The sequence below is a fragment of the Lucilia sericata genome, unplaced genomic scaffold (assembly GCF_015586225.1).
Source record: "Lucilia sericata isolate MDLA Ls3-8-SP2 unplaced genomic scaffold, ASM1558622v1 Contig000751F_arrow, whole genome shotgun sequence".
Lineage (NCBI taxonomy): Eukaryota > Metazoa > Arthropoda > Insecta > Diptera > Calliphoridae > Lucilia > Lucilia sericata.
This window is the reverse complement of record NW_023994748.1, coordinates 225,646-240,316: the sequence shown is the minus strand read 5'-3', so window position 1 is coordinate 240,316 and position 14,671 is coordinate 225,646. Positions and strand designations below refer to the sequence as shown.

At 32.9% G+C, this 14,671-nt stretch overlaps 1 long non-coding RNA gene across 2 annotated transcripts; it reads left to right on the top strand.

Moving 5' to 3' along the window:
• The first annotated feature begins 3,682 nt into the window (after positions 1-3,682).
• On the top strand, positions 3,683-12,942 carry LOC119607805. 2 transcript variants are annotated; one of them, XR_005231762.1, is made up of 2 exons: positions 3,683-3,987; positions 12,443-12,942. It is a non-coding gene; the product is annotated as an uncharacterized LOC119607805 (long non-coding RNA). The 2 variants fall into 2 exon arrangements; XR_005231763.1 differs by having other exon boundaries at positions 3,683-4,240.
• Positions 12,943-14,671: the final 1,729 nt, after the last annotated feature.

The window sequence follows — 14,671 nt, the reverse complement described above, 5'->3', positions numbered from 1 at the left end:
AAATAAAAACAAACACACACACACACGCAATAGAATAAATGACGGTTTCATTGTTTGGTTTAATTTGTTGTCTTTAATATTTTTTGTTTTTTTTTTTATATAATTATAAATGTGATAAAATTAGAATATTAAATATTTTATTTATTTTTCTAATTACACAGAGAACAAATAGAAAAATAACGCAATTAAAAATTTTAATCGTCATGGTTAATTAGTTTGGGAAATAAATAAGAGATATTAACTTTTTTAATTAGAAACCAGAGTAATGTGTATCAAGCGTAGCAAGCATGTGTAAACATTAAGGTGGAATGTTAAAAAGTCTATAGTCTGAATTTTAACAATTGTTTAAGTACCAAATTTGTCTTTAGTAAATCAAGTCCACCCTACTGTACAAGAACAAACCTGTATATTAGTTTAATTCTAAATAATTCTGTTCTGCATAGATACATACATGATGAAAATATTATTCCTAAGAAATTTTTGTAAGATATTTACAATAGAACATGATTTTTTAATTCCAGGAAGGAATATTTCTTGAAATGAAATCCAAATAACAAACTGAATTGGATGTATATTTTATTATGTTAAAAATAATGAAGTAATTAAGTAATTAAGTAATTAAGTAATTAACTAATTAACTAACTAACTAACTAACTAACTAACTAACTAACTAACTAACTAACTAACTACTAACTACTAACTAACTAACTAACTAACTAACTAACTAACTAACTAACTACTAACTACTAACTAAACTAACTAACTAACTACTAACTAACTACTACTAACTACTAACTAACTACTACTAACTAACTAACTAACTAACTAACTAACTAACTAACTAACTAACTAACTAACTAACTAACTAACTAACTAACTAACTAACTAACTAACTAACTAACTAACTAACTAACAACTAACTAACTAACTAACTAACCTAACTAACTAACTAACTAACTAACTAACTAACTAACTAACTAACTAACTAACTAACTAACTAACTAACTAACTAACTAACTAACTAACTACCTAACTAACTAACTAACTAACTAACTACTAACTAACTAACTAACTAACTAACTAACTAACTAACTAACTAACTACCTAACTAACTAACTAACTAACTAACTAACTAACTACTAACTAACTAACTAACTAACTAACTAACTAACTAACTAACTAACTAACTAACTAACTAACTAACTAACTAACTAACTAACTAACTAACTAACTAACTAACTAACTAACTAACTAACTACTACTAACTAACTAACTAACTAACTAACTACTAACTACTAACTAACTAACTAACTAACTAACTACTAACTACTAACTAACTAACTAACTAACTAACTAACTAACTAACTAACTAACTAACTAACTAACTAACTAACTAACTAACTAACTAACTACTAACTAACTAACTAACTAACTAACTAACTAACTAACTAACTAACTAACTAACTAACTAACTAACTAACTAACTAACTAACTAACTAACTAACTAACTAACTAACTAACTAACTAACTACTAAACTAACTACTAACTAACTACTAACTAACTAACTACTAACTAACTAACTAACTACTAACTACTAACTAACTAACTAACTACACTAACTACTAACTAACTAACTACTAACTAACTAACTAACTACTAACTAACTAACTACTAACTAACTAACTAACTAACTAACTACCTAACTAACTAACTAACTAACCTAACTAACTAACTAACTAACTAACTAACTAACTACTAACTAACTAACTAACTAACTAACTAACTAACTAACTAACTAACTAACTAACTAACTAACTAACTACTAACTAACTAACTAACTACCTAACTAACTACTAACTAACTAACTAACAAACTAACTAACAAACTAACTAATAACTAACTAACTAACTATCTAACTAACTACAAAATATGTCTATATATTCTGGATTCTTATAGATTGCGGACTCGATTAAGCCATGTCTGTTAGTAAGTCCGTCTTTTTCTGTATGTCTGTCTGTCCATCTGCGTGTCTGTTGAAATCAAATTTTTGAAGACCCCAGATATCTTTGGTATCCAAATCTTCCATAATTCTGCCGGGCATACTTTCGAGAAGTTTTCTATTTAAAATCAGCAATATCCGAACATAACTAACGGAGTCAAGAGCAAAAGTTCGAAACAACCTCTGAAAACTTCTTCTAAAAAGACTATTGAGGGGTGTGGAAACAAAGGCAGTAATCTTTACTTTTTTCATGAACTGAGTTAATGATGCCATCTAATTACATTTGTTGAATGGTTGTAATCAGTCAAAATACCAATACTCCACAAAGGCATTGAACATTCGTTGACAAAGGAGGGAAACTCAATGATAATCCTTGTACAAGATACCGTACATCCATCACCACGCAATCCAACATACCTGGAAATTTTATTGAGAAAACCTTCTAAGTGTACGAGTATAGTCAGCTCTTCCATTCCATAAGGAATATATGTATTTCATTATAACCCATTTCCAACGTTTAGACCCACATTCATTTCATTGTACCGATTTTATAAATATAACTTTTAATTAACATTATCATTTTGTGATTTTGGGTTTAAACCATAGTTACTACCAGGACAAGACAAAGCCCGATACTCAGACCTGTATGCTATAGGTTCCCCTGGTACAAAACAAGATAGGAGACCCTTTGACTACAGGACAATTCATTCCAAGAAATGCCGAGTATACATTTAAAATCATCAGTTTCCCGGGAAACTAGAGATATTGGTAGCACTTCTCACCCCGATATAGCATTTAAGCGAAGATAGAGGTAGTTCATCAAGGTAACATGCCCCAGGGGTGCAACAAAGACAGTATTTATTGAAGGCGAGTGTAGATCGACTTACACACCTTTAAAGCTTCTAACGTCCATTTATTGCCACAAGCCAACATGACATGCCCCGCCTTTCATGGGTTATACTTAAGTTACATAGAAGGTATTTCAACGAAAAAGTGCCACATTGCTTGTATCTAGAAATTGCAAATGATGTCTCATTTGAGATATACAAAGTAGTTTACTGATTTTGTAAACATTATACCACAATTGTTCTGTCAGTTAATGTAAATATTATTAGTTTGTTGTTGTAGGGTATCTAATATTCTATACTACTGAATATAGCAATCTTACTTTTGCCATTATTTTGTTGTTATCAGCAATTCAATGGCACAAAATGCAAATACATTAATTCTATGTTTTCTCTCTCTCTCTTTTACTGTTACATGCCACAATTGAGAACAATAGAAAGAGAAAATTTCTATGTTTTTCTCATAATATTGCTCTTCACTCTTTAACCAAGCGAATATTTCAAATTCGCTTTAAAAATTTAACGGCTAACCTGTTGTGTTCCTAACAAAACAACAAATTATAACAGCAGTTGCTCTACGAATAAATTCGTTTAACATAAAATGTAAAAAGAAACACACCCGCATCCACCCATTATACTCATTACAATTTTACATTGACTTTTTCCACAACAATAACATGATTAAAAAGCAAAGCAGACACAACAAACATTTTGGACAATTTGCCACTCATACACTCTTGTATAGTCGTCGGTCGTCTCGTACTTTTCGCTGATTTTTATTGTGAGGAAAGAAAATTGCACGAACTTTGAATGTTTGCAACTCAGTTGATAACGAAACTTCAACGCAAACGGTTGTTAAGAACGGATAAAGATAATTTGAAACGGTCAAAACTGTGTTGGTTTTTTTTTTGGAAAATAGTAGTTACTTTTTTTGTATGTGTGCAGAATTTAAAAAGTAACAACAACAACATAAACAAATAAGTGTTGAAAATTTAGAAATATGAAAAGAATAATAAGATTTAAAAGTAATTCAAAGTAAAAAGAAAATTTCTTTAAAATTAGCTGTTTTTAAAAAAGTGCTCATACGTTAAGGTGGTGCTTCACTAAAATAACTATTGAAGTCATATTACTCATACGCAGTGGTAAACGTCTTTCCATAACAATTATTATATGTAAAATAATGTAAAATATGAAATGTAAAAAAAAAATTAAATTATTTTAAAAATATTATTTTGAAAAATTTATTAGTGGAGTGAAAAAATTTTGAAAAATATAAATAAAATATCAAGCCCGTTTAATTGACTTGAAAAATTTACAAAATTTATAGTGTTACATAACCGTGAATCTGGATTATATCCAACTTTAAACATTTACGAGACTAATTTTCGTCAATTTGTAAGTTTTCTTTCTTTAAATCTGAAATTTCATTAAACGAAGTATAACAACCTGTTGGAACTCCCGTTTCCAATTAAAACACTTCGAAATATTGCTCGTTCATCTACAAGTCCTTATAGGCCCTTAGAAGCTGCACAATAGGGCTCAAACGTTAATGGTTAGAGAGTTAAATTATTGTCTTTTTGTTTGGAAAAAGACTTAATATAGGTCCACGATCATTAGTACTTTCATACAGTGTACTTCCGGAATATTGTTAGAACACTCAGTGCATAAAAATCATAATCTAAAGTACTAATGGAAACGGGTTTCAGTTGACCCTAGTCCTTCCTATAGTCCTAGGTTTAGGACTTAAAAATTCGGGATTTTTGTCTGTAAAAGTTAAGCTTTTATATCAACTTGTTGCCGAGCGTTTTAATGCTTGTTAAGGTTCAGTTTCATGTCTTGACGCATATTCTGGGCGTTTTCGGTTACTGTTCGTTTCAAACGAATCTGTTACATTCGGTATATGATATTTTGACCTTTTGCTTCCACCAAATATAGAGCATTACCTTAACGGAAAGGATACTTTTATTTAGTGTAGATTTGGCTGTTATGCTTAAGGATGTTGAAATGGATCCAGTTTTAATTGCAACTAATGAGTCGATGCGAAATTGGTCATTGACCCAACTTTTGAAACCGATGTCTTCCGATCAGGCTGAAATTTGCATCAATGTTAGTCCTATTAGATAGTAGTTTAAATACAATTTTTCATCCAAATCGGTCAAGAACTTTTTGAGTTACAGTCAGTCAAAGTTTATATGTACCCCGTTTGCTTTGATACCCCATGCTAAGCCATGCTATTATAGTTTCCCTGATTTATGAAATTCAATACTTAATGGGGCGTTCTCCGTCCACTATTGCTATTCTAACTTTGTTCGTAATACTCATACTGAAATCTTATTACACTTAAACCATTTAAAGACTGTAGCTATTCTAGTCTACCAGGTATTCAAATTTTTATATTTATTTAAGAGGGGAGTTGCCTCACCCGCTAATATTTCTCCTAAATAATCGCCAGTATATTAAAGATCAGCTGGCAAAATTTGAGCTCTCTAGCTGTTATTGTTTCTTAGATATACGCATTTTATTATTTACTTCATATGGGAGGTGCCATGCCCAGTATTTCTCATACGACTGTTTAAATCCTTAATATTTATATTGATACTAAAGTTGTTCTTATAAAATTTGATGATTCTATATAGTAGTTACCCAGATATACAAATTTTAGCATTTAATTTATATGGGAGTTGCCACGCCCACTTTTACTGGTTCACCAAGTTTTCTTAAAATGTGTATATGGATGATAAAATTATTCGCGCTAAATTTATGGATTTATATAAACGACTTTTAGTACTTATTTTGTATATGGGCGTGGCATCCACCCACTTACATTTTCATTCAGGGTCCAAGTTTAATTTCGTATACGCACCACTGTATACGACTGTCACGACTGTATACGACTGTCTTTTAGTACTTATTTTGTATATGGACGGGGCATTCAACCCACTGAAAGTTTCAAAATAAAAAGCCTTGCCCAAATATATGGGAAACATTTTGATAATTCTAAGAATATCGGTCCATCGTTTATCAGTCTATAGACTTTGGGTGAGAAAAATTTGGTGGAACTGGGTAGTTATATAATTGGATATATACATGTAGGAGAGAGTTATTTTGTATATGTGGGCGTGTCATTCACTTAAATCGGTTCATCAGTTGGTAGTTTATAGACTTCAAACATAAATATAAGTAAACACACACACACTTGAAAACATTTTCATTCATAAATTTTACGCAAAATATATGACTTTGGGTTAGAAAAATTGGCTGGAATTGTATGGATATTGGGTAGGGGAGATTTTGTCTTCTTAATTTGTTACTTAGTGAATCGATTTTGCTGATTTAAAATACAGTCTAGGGCAATAGTAATAAGTATAGCTTTATATTTTTGGTGAAATTTATTGATTTTTATTGCTTTGCATTAACGTGAGCGTATTTAACAAAGACAGACAGACAGACGGACAGATGGACAGACAGACAAACGGACAGACAGACAGACAAACAGACAGAGAAACAGATGGACAGACAGACCAATAGAGAAACAAATAGACAAATGGGCAAACGGGGTGTTGTTTTGTACTGTAGCTTAGTGAAGGACTTTTGCTGTTCTTTTCGGTTCCTTCGAAGTTATGATCTATAAACTTTGAAATGAACTTCAATTGTTTTTGTAAATTTTAATTTTTCGATTTTTTTTATATGTTGTCTTCTTAATTTGTTACTTAGTGAATCGATTTTGCTGATTTAAAATACAGTCTAGGGCAACAGTAATAAGTATAGCTTTATATTTTTGGTGAAATTTATTGATTTTTATTGCTTCGTATTAACATGAGCGTATTTAACAAAGACAGACAGACGGACAGATGGACAGACAGACAGACAGACAGACAAACAGACAGACAGACAGACAAACAGACAGACCAATAGAGAAACAAATGGGCAAACGGACAAATGATGATTTCTCTATTTCACACAAGGAAAGGCAAACTTTTCTATAGCCTCTGTCACCAGTGAGTGGTTTAGAAACGTTTTCTGGAAATAGTACGGTATCTCTGGAACTATTGAAAATGTGATATGGGTAAAAGGTACTAAAAAATCAATAAAATTTTACGAATAAACGTTTTTTAGAAAATCTCTGTTCAAATCTTGAAAATCTTAGAGAGTTATTTGGTTTCAAACGATCTTGCTGATAGCAATTTCGAACAAAAATAATCGATATAAGAATTGGTTGCACAAGAAATCTATAGAATGAATGTCTAACGATTGCACGTAATTGATTACTAAGTTGACAATTGCATAACAAACTCTGTGATAAAAATAAGTTAGCCAAATAAATTTAATAAAAATATATTACACTTTTCTTAGTTAATGTCCGTTGTTCCCAAAATTTTTACGCAAAATATTTACCAAGAATTTCTACAATAATATTTATGTTCAATTTCTATGTAGGAGTAAGAATTCCACAAATAACAGTTTTATAAATAAACAAAATACGAAATCTCCATAAAATACCAAGCAAAACAACAATAGCTATCCTAACACATAGTAATCTCTACTCAAAATACCAAATTTATTATTATATTGCAATTTATCTAATGTAAAAGCAATAACCTTTTTCAACTTAATATAACTACAATGCATTGATCTATTGATTGGTTCGTAAGGTATTTTTATCTAATCTTTTAAATCTAATAAATGATTCTATGAATGGAAAATTATTAGCCTTTATTATATAATTATAATAATAACAGGAAGATATTTATTTAATTTTAATCTAATCTACTTTAATTATAATATAGTTTAGTGTCAAAAGTAAAATTATTCTCATTAACTGCTTGTCAAATTAGTGACAAATATGTAGTGCATAATGTAAAATAATTATTTTTTATTATTGGCTAATAATATGATGAGGTCTCTAGATAGCTTTTTTTGGAGTTTAAGTGTTTAGTTAATTATTTTGATAGGTACTAGTTATGAAAATTGTATGATGAGGTTATTGTTGTAATATTAACCTTGACAACTAAAAAGTCGATATTGACTTTTCCTTTGAAATTGGAGAGCATTATGTCAACATAGCGGTCGCGACCGGTCGACCTCTTTTCTTGCTAGTGAAGTACCTGTTTAAGTTAGACATTCCGCTAATGATATTACCAAGTATCTGTTGATTAGCCGGAAGTCAGTACAACCCTACTTTGGAATGTATCGCCATCTCATTAAGATATATCCGACATTCAGACATCAAGTTAGATGTCGTATAAATACCTCTGGTAGCATCAGAGGTCAGTATATAATTGAATTTCAACTCATTATACTTGAAAACCCCTAACCCATTTCGTAGCCCTGGGCAGGAAGTTTGAAAGAAACTTTCGTTAATGTGTGCGCAATATAGAAGCCATCCTTCGTTTTAGACACCCGGCATTTAGGGTCCAAGTTTAATTTCATATAAACACCATTGCTAAATAGCTCTTACAGTAGCTTAACTATCAGTGTACATTCGAATATTAACTCCCTGAAGCTTTAAAGTGTCCGCAGTATAGTAGACGCCATTCACACTATTCATTATTCTAGAGCCATCAATGTAAATATTGTACGATCATACTTGTATGATCTTATTTGGATTATACTGGATCAACGTATAAAAATCTCTTTCAAAAAATGGTTTGGCAAATTTTCCCAGACTAATGAGTATGGTCGTATGGCCAGACTGTAACAGGCATCAGGGAACTTGAAACTAATCGCAGAGCTGAGATCAGTTAGTAGACATTACTGCCGAAGTGCTTTACATGAGTACCTGCCGTGTTGGCCTATCTCAGTGGTCTTTTTCAACCACTGGGAGAGCTTTGTGACGACTCACCTCCGCCCCTTCATTCTTCAATGAAGAAATCATGTGGCAATTTTTGTACATTGCTAACCGGTCCATGTACAAGCACTTTGCTGGAGTACGTGAGCTATCTAATCTCTGACAATTGCTGCTCCGTTGTTTAATTTCCGAGATGTAAAACATCACTTCCGTTTACAATCAGTTAGTAGACAACTCATCATTACAAAGTGTGCCTTAAATGGAGTGGTACAAAAGAACAGTGAGGAGATGCGAAAGATTCCTTCAAATTGCTGCATAGCCGCTCATTGGTATGGTCTTGACAACAATATAGAAGAGATATCTGATACTCTTTGGATCAATATCTGCATAACCGGTAAAAATTAGGGCTGAGGTGCGAAGGATTCCTTTAAATTGCTTGTAGTGGCTAGACTTCTCACAGCTCTCCATCAGACAAATTGCATCCTATAGTAGTATAGTCTTGACTAACTTATGGAAGTGCCAGTTGTTATTATTTGGATCTGCAATCAAAAGTACTAAGGTACAGAAAATACATATAATTTCCTAGGGCCGGACGAAAAGCCATTTGGTAGTTCTTGAATTAATATCCCAGAATATCTTTATTAATCTTCTAGACCTCATCAGCCAAAGATCTATTTCATGGATATATTTGTGTTGGGGTACGAAGGATTCCTTCGAATTGCTTGTGGAAAGTGTTTTTTGAATAGCACTCCAACCGATCAGTGCCCCATATAGTAGTATTTTCTTGACTACTGTATCTAAGAGCCATTTGGACTATTTGTACCATTATCCCCAGAATCTGCAATCATTAGTGCTAAGATGCGAAGTATTCCTTCAAACTGCATGCGATGGCTATCCTTCTCTTAGCTCTGTATCAGTCAAGAGCCATATGGTATTCTTTGGATCGATACCCTAAGCACCTGTGATGAGTAACGATGGATTCTTTAAAATTACGTTGTGGTGGATGGCTTCCTGCGTGACTAATTGAATAACCATTCGGTATTCTTTGGAAAAAGGTTCTTCCCTATTACCCGATGTTTGTGTGGTTAAGTACCATTATAGTTTGGAATCCAAGAAAACTGCCACATATATCGTCCTATCAGACAACATAAGCTTCAGTCCCTTTAGATGAGATAGTGAATTCTGGAATCCTGTGCTTCCGTTTTTCTTAGGATTTGTCCAAAGTCCTCTATTTTCCTGATGCCACTATGCAAACATCATCTGCATTCGCAATGATCTCTAATCCCAAAGATTTTATTTCCGCAAGAAGCGGGTTCCACGCTGGATTTAATAGAAGTGGAGATAATACACCTTCTTTTGGGGAACTGCGATTTGTCATCTTTGTGGAAGTGAGATAATGATCTTACGGGTTAGAAGTTTGTCCACAAAAGCTTTAATAGCAGCTTTATTGTTGAACGCACCTACCTTTCTCGGATCTTCAGAGGGCAGATTTCTAATGTTAGATCTTTCCTCGTTTGTAAATGAAAACCACGTTGCATTTGGTCCATGGTTCGGATATAAATGATCATAATAGACAAACTTATAAAAATCCGGAGATTTGAATGGGTCGAAGCTGTATCAACTGGGTTACCAACTGCTCATCCGGTACCGGTTTGATATGCTTACGTTTTGTATGTTTGGCCCTTTCTCGTATGTGAATGAAGGCCTCTTTGCACTGGATCAGTAGATAAACATATAAAAAATCCGGTGATTTAAATGGGTTTAATCTGTATCAACTGGGTTATCATTCTGGAGAATGATAGCCAGTGAAATAAGTAATCATAAGAACTTTCAGAGATTCATGTCTGCTGGTCATCTAACTGTTAAACGAATGAGACATGGGGAATAGTCGATAATATTTTACGAAGTCGACTGGTCTCAGAAGATCCATCTATAGTGGTACCTTACTTTTTGAATATCTAACTATTTCTAACTCTATTCAAGTATTGGATTTATCCTAATTTTTTAAAGGATTTCATTAAAAAGTGTCGTTTATTGTTGACTTTTGGGTGAGCGCTAGCATTTTAGATTTTGGGGTATTTCGAACATCGGCATGAAGAAATTAAGCTTTTTTTTGATATAGGGACTATTTAAATCTTCTACTGTCTCTTCGACTACCTGACACCAGCACGGTCCTTCAGGCAGAGATATATGCCATCTATACAGCGAGAAGAATCCGGGAACTAAATCTCGAAAATTCGACTATACATATATACTTGGACAGACTTGCATCAATCAAGGCATTTAATTCCAATGTTATTAAGTCGAAATGTCTTCTCAATTGTATTCAATCATTGGCACAACTGACACCAACATAGGGCATCCGGGGAAATGAAATATCTGATGACTGCGCAACTAAAGAGTCATCCCTGGACTTAGCACTTGCGCCAAAGGATATTCACACTCCCCTGACGACCATATCAAAACCGATAGATGAATGGGCTTTGAGTGAGACGGAACTCTGGTGGTCAAATATCACCACTTGTAGAATATCGAGATTGCTCTGGCCCAATCTGACAACAGATAGGACTAGGACTCTCTTGTCTCTTAGTAAGAACTCGATTAGACTTCTAACTTGTATAATTACTGGGCACTGTATGATTGGACATATGTCGGAACGTATGGGCTACCCAAATAGACGAAGAAGAACTGGAATCGGTAAAACACCTTCTATGTAACTTCCCAGCCTTACAAGAGCACAGACTACTCTATCTTGGTGGAGCTCTTTTCCATGATCTCCATGTCTCAGAGATGCGTCACTAATAAACATGATCGGTTTTATTAAAAACACCGGCTGGTTTACACGGAGACCGAACGAATCAAGTAGTCAACGAAATTAGTGAGGGAATCGTAATTCTAAGGGTATCACAATGGGCCACCAGGCCTCCGAGTGAACTCGCTTGCTAGCGTGCAACCCACGTAACCTAACCTAACCTAGAGACTATTTATAACCCTATGACTCTATGTTACTATGCTCATGAACTTTATTAGACTTAAAGAAAGAGTTAGGGCTCCAACTTTTCTCATAAAGAACTGCAGAAATCTGTAATTTTATGAATTCTCAAATTCAAAACCGGTTATTTTTGAATTCCGAAAAGAAATTGTTCCGATTTTTTTTGTGTTGGAAAATTTTGTATTGTGCAAGCAGTAAATATCGAATTCTTTTTTTCGAATTCATATGTCGAAGGTGCCCTACTTTGAGCCCCCTATAGCGCCTGCATTTAAAGGTCGGATACTACTTGGGTACACCCGTGTCAGTTAGTAGAAATGTTAGATTTATTAAACAAATCGATTCTACCCCACTGTGCTTTCTGATTATATGAAATTCCGTTGTGATATATATTTTCAAAGGAATATTTCCTGATGTTACAGAGGGATCAAATAACTCTAACTTAACACAAATACGTAACAGCATCTTCTGAGAGTTATGTTAAAAAACGGGCTTGACTGATGATTCTTTCCGCCACCCACTCCATTTTATTTATTTGATTTTATTTTTAATTTCCCTTAAGAAAGAAAGTCAATTAACTGCATGTATCAGATTTAAATCTGTTTCTGTGAATGTTTTTTTCTTTTATTCAATCTTTCTTATATGAATTTTTCTTTTATTTTCTTTCATTTCCATTTATTTTTTCACTTCAATGTTATTTATATATATTCTTATGTACATTCTTTAACAAAAGACCACCACAGAGTACGTGTTCAAGTGGCAGTTTAAGTATAATTTTTGTGTGTTAAATAAACGTGTTTTATTAAATAAAATCTTACAGCATCATCCAGCCAACAATAACAGCAGCAGCAGCAACTCACACATCATCAGCAACAGTGAAAGCAGTAACAATATCATCATCATCATCATTTGCAGCAACAATATTGTCAGCATCAGCAGCAACCAACAATAACTACATTACATTTTAATTTTGGTTATTTTTTCCATTTTTATTATTATTTCTTGAGAAAGAGGAATTAATTCGTTAAATAAGAATAAATACATAAAAAAACGTTAAAGAAGAAAAAAGTTTAAAATCTTTTTTATGTAAAAATGAAAAAAGAAAATTAAAGCAAATTTTTAAACTTGTGAAAATATTTAAATTCTCTTACAAATTTCTAAAGAAAAAACTAGAGGTTTCAATTTACTTGTTATATAAAACTCAAGAACTATGATTCAATAGTGTTTTACACACACACACATCTACAAGTACTCATTCTCAACTCAAGTACATACTTGACAATTACCAAAGTCTTCGTTTATTTTTCCTGGCCATAGGAGGTAAGTTTTTCCCCTCTTCTTTTCAATTTATCGTTTTTGTTTTTAATCTCTAGACTTAAGATTTCATTAGTTTCAATGGCAAACAATCTCAATAACGGAAATAGTCTGAGTCTTTAGTCAAGTCAAGTTTATTCCATTATACAAACTCACAGCATTATTTAATTAATTTGAGTACAAGAGGAAATTAGTTATTGAATAAAGTCGACAAGAAACTGTAAATAACTTTAGTTGATACTTATTTACTTGACAGCATCAAAAGTAGTAGTTTTAATTTATCAAATTGTTCAAGATGATCACATTTGAATTACAACTTTAAGTTCTCATGAATAATAAGAAAGAAAAAATTTCTTGATTTTGACAATGCTCGCTCAATCTATACGTATTAATGTACTGAACACAAGAAAAATAAAGTCTAGTTCTAGTTCAGTTCTGGTTCAGTTCTGGTTCAGTTCTAGTTCAGTTCTAGTTCAGTTCTAGTTCAGTTCTGGTACAGTTCTAGTTCAGTTCTAGTTCAGTTCTAGTTCAGTTCTAGTTCAGTTCTAGTTCAGTTCTAGTTCAGTTCTAGTTCAGTTTTCAGTTCTAGTTCAGTTCTAGTTCAGTTCTAGTTCAGTTCTAGTTCAGTTCTAGTTCAGTTCTAGTTCAGTTCTAGTTCAGTTCTAGTTCAGTTCTAGTTCAGTTCTAGTTTAGTTCTAGTTCAGTTCGAGTTCAGTTCTAGTTCAGTTCTTGTTCAGTTCTAGTTCAGTTCTAGTTCAGTTCTAGTTCAGTTCTAGTTCAGTTCTAGTTCAGTTCTAGTTCAGTTCTAGTTCAGTTCTAGTTCAGTTCTAGTTCAGTCTAGTTCAGTTCTAGTTCAGTTCTAGTTCAGTTCTAGTTCAGTTCTAGTTCAGTTCTAGTTCAGTTCTAGTTCAGTTCTAGTTCAGTTCTAGTTCAGTTCTAGTTCAGTTCTAGTTCAGTTCTAGTTCAGTTCTAGTTCAGTTCTAGTTCAGTTCTAGTTCAGTTCTAGTTCAGTTCTAGTTCAGTTCTAGTTCAGTTCTAGTTCAGTTCTAGTTCAGTTCTAGTTCAGTTCTAGTTCAGTTCTAGTTCAGTTCTAGGTCAGTTCTAGTTCAGTTCTAGTTCAGTTCTAGTTCAGTTCTAGTTCAGTTCTAGTTCAGTTCTAGTTCAGTTCTAGTTCAGTTCTAGTTCAGTTCTAGTTCAGTTCTAGTTCAGTTCTAGTTCAGTTTCTAGTTCAGTTCTAGTTCAGTTCTAGTTCAGTTCTAGTTCAGTTCTAGTTCAGTTCTAGTTCAGTCTAGTTTCAGTTCTAGTTCAGTTCTAGTCGTTCTAGTTCAGTTCTAGTTCAGTTCTAGTTCAGTTCTAGTTCAGTTCTAGTTCAGTTCTAGTTCAGTTCTAGTCAGTTCTAGTTCAGTTCTAGTTCAGTTCTAGTTCAGTTCTAGTTCAGTTCTAGTTCAGTTCTAGTTCAGTTCTAGTTCAGTTCTAGTTCAGTTCTAGTCCAGTGTTCTAGTTCAGTTCTAGTTCAGTTCTAGTTCAGTTCTAGTTCAGTTCTAGTTCAGTTCTAGTTCAGTTCTAGTTCAGTTCTAGTTCAGTTCTAGTTCAGTTCTAGTTCAGTTCTAGTTCAGTTCTAGTTCAGTTCTAGTTCAGTTCTAGTTCAGTTCTAGTTCAGTTCTAGTTCAGTTCTAGTTCAGTTCTAGTTCAGTTAGTTCTAGTTCAGTTCTAGTTCAGTTCTAGTTCAGTTCTA